The sequence below is a fragment of the Achroia grisella genome, unplaced genomic scaffold, assembly GCF_030625045.1.
Source record: "Achroia grisella isolate CSIRO2021 unplaced genomic scaffold, CSIRO_AGI_Agris_v1 utg777, whole genome shotgun sequence".
Classification (NCBI taxonomy): domain Eukaryota; kingdom Metazoa; phylum Arthropoda; class Insecta; order Lepidoptera; family Pyralidae; genus Achroia; species Achroia grisella.
The window spans coordinates 872,196-878,195 of record NW_026713017.1 but is presented as its reverse complement, the minus strand read 5'-3'; positions in this window follow the sequence as shown (position 1 = coordinate 878,195).

Here is a 6,000-nt window from a genome sequence, read left to right as displayed (position 1 = left end):
CTCTTTATTACTGACCAGTGAAACGAGAAACTTTGTAATAGCGTATTTAACTTGCAGCAAACAATGGGACGCTAGATGACCACTGGTTTCATGGAATACCCTTTTAAGCAATGAAATATTACAGCGAAGTGCGAATACAATTAAATTTCAAATGGGTTCCATTCAATCATTGATTAAACACAGTTAATTGACACTACGCTCTGTCTATTGTTTGTTTTTGAAGTAGTACGTAAAGTATTGTTTTGCGTTTTTTACACTTCATTGAGTTTTTTAATACTACTTACGTGTTTATTTATAATGTTATAGTTTATTTACATTTTTAATATACTTTTTAACTTACTTTTCGAACCTACTAGGTTACTAATGAGATGATATTATGGATAATAAATATCCAGTAATAAAACAAATAACACAGTGAGATCTGGTCCTTAGTCCTAGTAAGCAGAGCTTGGTTTATGGGAACTAGACAACTGATATGAATACTTAGTTTTTTTTTGTATTTATTTTGTATTTACGAAAAATACAGACAGAATATAGAATACACCTAGAATAGGTGTATTGTATATTCTATTACAGTTATTGGTGTATTCTATTACAATTACTTACACCAATTACTAGGTGTAGTAATTGGTGTAAGTAATTGTAATAGAATACACCCAGACCGATACAAAACAATCATACTCATGAATGATTCTAACGTGCAAGGAATCGAACCCATGACCATCGGAAGTAAAACGGTGTGCTAAATCTCCAAGGCCGTCAAAGATTTTATCATATATTTGGATAATATATGATAAAATCATTTTCACAAGTTACAGTAATTTTTATAGCCTAATTTCCAATTATGAATTGGCAATCCACTTCACAAGTTCATTCAATGCGGTACCCTAAAATGGTGCATCTAATCAATCACGGAGAGCGGCCGCAGTAAGTCAAACGGTCGTTTTTTACCTGCTTGCATTTGCATAAATAACTCGTGTTCTCTCTCGCACAGTCGTGTGTTTCGTAAACGTGTGAGAGAGATGCAAATATTTTGTGGTGTGACGTGCGCATGCGCCGGTACCGTTGTGCCGTGAGAAGGAATTTTTGTACGGGCCTGGCACTCGGCAATAATCTAATCTGATTTCACGTTTCGGTAATCAAACGAGATAAATTTACAAATGTATATAATATGATGATTGCACAGATAACATGGTGGTTGTAAACTTGTATAAACATGTTTAAATTTATCAAAATGACTTCGTATGATTGCTATATTTTTTTAACAATAATTAAGAGTTGGGGTTTTAATGATCATACAATGATTATAAATAAAGCATACAACATTATTTATTCAGTAATAAATTCATTAGCATTTTTCAACTTTCTTTAGCCTAATTCAGTATAATAAATAATTGTGATTCTTCCTTAATAATATATTATAATCCTTAAACAAAACAGGCATTTTTAAATTTTATAAGGCACTAGCTGACCCCGCAAACGTTGTTTTGCCATATAAATTAATGTGATTGGGTTGGTGATAGAAGGCTGAAAAAATAAAATTGTATGTAATTTTTAATATCACAATTAAAAAAAATAAAATTTTGTCCAAAAAAACAAAAATGAAATGTTGTAGGTGGATAACCCTTATCACTTAGAGAGATGAAAAATAGATAGTAGCCGATTCTCAGACCTACTGAATATGCATATAAAATGTCATAAAAATCGGTCAAGCCGTTTCAATGTAACTAACATTGTGACAAGAGAATTTTATATATATACCATAAGATATGTAAATTTTATTAGGTATATGTTTTACGAAACTGTTGATACACATTGTTGACGTCAAGGAGTCTACATCAGAACCAATATTTGAATGTCGGAAGTTATAAAATTTAAATGTGTAACGGAAAACGTGGTCATTTTAATACATTAATAGTTATAGCCTTTTAAATTCTCTATGCCAAACATCTGAAACTTATTCACCATACATAATATATATTTTTTCATAATTAGGGTTCCGCGACTATCTCCAAAGGAAACTTATACTTCCATGTAATATTATAAATGCGAGAGCCTATTTTTCTGTCTGTCTATCATTTTACGAATGAACGACTGAACGGATTTGAAATAATGTTAATGTAGATTGTATTATTTGAATGTGTTATAAGGTATAGGTAACAGCTAGTATGAAGTGAAAATAAGTAATTAACTAACTAGCCCGGTTATGCGTTGCTGGGGCTCAGTAGGTGGTATATGTCGAATTGGTTATAAATACAATTTAAAATTTACGCTAGTGCAATATAAATATGTGTAATTTGATATGAACGAATTCATCATGGCATACAAATATATATTTTTTATAATTTTGAACTTCATATAATAGAAATAAGTGAATAAAAATTGATCCCCTCAAAGGCATAAGATAAGATAACAATAAGCTTATCCCCTTCTCATCTCGCGAAACTATAATATAGGGTAAGAAATGAAACAAAAATATACACATATGAAAACTATAAAAACTTGCTAAAGTAAGTGTGTTTCTCTTGTAATGTATATTTTATTTGTTTCTTAATATGTTTTATTTTATTTTGTACATAATGCAGTAGTATATGGTGGTGAAAGGTACGGTTAGCATTGATCGAAATTTAAATATAAATTTTTCAGTTTTATGGTTTACATTTTACTCCAGTTTATTGAGCTTCAGATCAAATATTTTACGATATATAAAACGCATAATGTATGCACATATTTCTAAAAATATATGGCTGTATACGAGTAGTGTCACGTGATAGTATAGAAATAGTACGGAACCATCGACTACGAGTACGATTCGTACATGACCGTTTTTATTTTTGGATGTTTTTAAAATTCAATTCTATCTCACAGATTTCAGACAAAACAAAAGCTTATTGAATAACATATATTTTTTGTACTAAAAGCTTTTTGACGTTAATAGAAACTTTCGGTGTAGCGGTTTTACACAATGTCTAACCTAACAAGGTCGTGAGTTCGATTCCCGCATAACACAAACACTTGTATAAAGCAATTATTATACGATTCAAGAAATAAACTTTATAATTTATTTTGCCTTCTAGTATATTGCATTTGTATTAGCCACACAAAACTAATTACAACAATTAAGTACTTTAGTTCAAGTACTACTATTTAAAAAAAAGAAAATGATCACAATTCTAAACTTTAAGAACCAATTACCAAAAACACAATTTAGAAAACCTTTTCTAATTCAGCTTAAATAAAATTTAAGTGATAAATCTGCGCACGTGGAGTGTTTTGCACTGCGCCTTGAAGGGTATCTAACTGATACCTACCGTTTTATATGTCAGAAGAATATAGTACATAAAATATTTGGGGCCCCTGATTTCATTATTTTTATAGACTACCGAGATATGATGACACGAAATGGTTTTTTATATCTCGCTCCCCCTTTAATGTCGAACCTTACAATAAAATTTCAAGTCCCCTCTCTTCGTCGCTATATTCTATATCAGTTTAATAATAAATATATAAATATAAATATTATTCTCATCGTCGTTGGTGAATGCTGAGTTGGCATTTGCGCTAATTAGGTCCTATGTTCGATTCTCGGTCGATGCTATTTGCGAACTTTCCCATAATTGTATCGGATTTATATAAGACTAGCGGTTCATTATTCTTGTAAGATATTTATACTGCGCTGACCCCAAATAATGGGGTAAAGGCAAGGCAATGATGATGATTTATAGATTGTAAACAGTTTTCCCCATTGAATCATTCCAAAAATACCAATATATAATGTAATGCTATTTACATATATTAATCGCCTAAACTTTATTGACAGTGTTCAATGTATATTCTTTCTTTAAAGAACCCGCGACTATTAAAAAACCATTGGACCACCGAAGTCGTGTAATGACTGCATACTCATAATACCTTTTTTAATGGATTGATATTGGAATAGTGCACCAGCGTATGCTAACAGCGTATGTCTTGGAAATAAGTCAATTATTCAACTTGCCTCTTCACGTAACAATTAGATAGCAATACCAGATTGTCTTAACAGATCTTCTTTTGCCTGCCTTAGTCCTATTTATTTGCGGTCGGCTCGTCTGGTCAATATTCGCCAGTACGGTCTGTCCTGGGTCGTGTGGGGTGTTATTTCGACGTTTTTTATAACCTTATCAATAACAGACATCCATGTGAGACAGGGTCTGCCGCGTCTTCTGGGCTGTGTACTCATGTCAAATACTATTCTTGTCATATGGTCTGATGGTTGCCGCATGACATAACTGTATCACCTTAGGCGGCTCTCCAAAATCTTGTCCAGTATAAGTGACACCATAAAACTGCCTAGAATGTGGATGTTTTTGATGTGGTCCAGCATTAGGACTTAGTATCATCATGATTTATGATTTTTATCTCAAATCCGATCCATACCTAATAGCGTAGACATAGTGTGACAATCGTCTTAATGGATCGAGTACTAAATAGTGTAGTGTACGTCCACGAAAGGCTTCCATGGATATCCATAAAAGCGGATGTGTAAGAAGTAATATGATTAACAAGTTTTACGGCTAAACAACGTTATCCAAGTTACTTCCTAAGAGGCAATGAACAACGCAACATTTCTCAGCATCCATTACAAGTTACGTGCAAGTTGCAACTCCAGTTGTTTAGGAGCGGGTGATTAATCAGTTCGCAGGTACAGGTGAACGGTAAACGTGAGGATCCACTCCGAAGGGGCTACCTGTTGAGCCCAACACAGGTGCTGTAATCGAAAAACTTCAGATACTACGTTGTAAAGGAAAAGAAGTACCTGTATCTATCTTAATATATATATTCTACGCATATATGTAAATATTTTTCCATTTTCTATGTATTATTATAGTATTATGTAATACGGAAAACGGAAAAAACGTGCTCTCTGTTAAAGCCGCTCTAAACTTCTACTTTCAGTATAATTTAGAAAGTATAACATTGAAGATATTACAATATATATATAAATTGTATGATCGAACTAGATTTTGTTGTAGACGAGCATTTGTTTTGTTTACTTTACAACTGTACCACTAGATGGCGTTATTAAGTTTCATTTATTTTTCTACATCTCGATGTTAAGATTTCCGCGAGAGTCTGTATAAGCATTTTGTTAATTTTTGATATATGACGAAACTTAGAACAACACTGTACAATTTAGTATTACTGTAGTTTACTTTATTAACTACCCTAATCTTAGTACACCCTTGGGTATCTGTGGATAAACTTATCTATACATATAAATAAAATTGGAGTGTCTCGTTTGTAATATTGATTTAACCGTTTTAGACTACATGCATATACATACGGTAAATAACCAAAATAAAATTTTTTACAATTTTTGTCTATCTGTCTGTTTGTTCCGGCTAATCTCTGAAATGGCTGGACCGACTTTGACTTGACTTTTTTTGGCAGGTAGCTGATGTAATAAGGAGTAACTTAAGCTACTTTTATTTTAGAAAAATAAAGTTAAATTCCACGCGGACTAAGTTGCGAGTACAGCTAGTTCATAAATATATTTTGATTGTTTTTTAAATTAGTAATGATTTGCAATGTTGATATATAATTAATTATTTAAATTAAATTTGAAATATGCTAGAATTATTGTTATAGTTTTGTGATAACTATCAGGGTATTGTAAACATTAATTTTCTAGCTGTCCAATAGCCTGTCACTTTACTCCCTTATGCATTTCACTGTATTTGTTATTAGTGTATTATTTGTTAAAAGCCACTGCATTATTTAGTGAACCACAAATATGCACTTTCATTAAACACTGCAATCATATAGTGCAAACTGGTTGCGATTTATTTATAATACGGCCAACTTCTATTTGCTGTCAATTTGGTTATTGGTTGTTCAGTAATATAAGTAACTTTTTTTTTAATTCTCTTAGTTACCTACTTACTGAAATTTGTTTGAGTATAATATACAGAGTTAGCATTAAAAGCACCAAGTTAGAACTAAACAATTCAGTTGTATCAA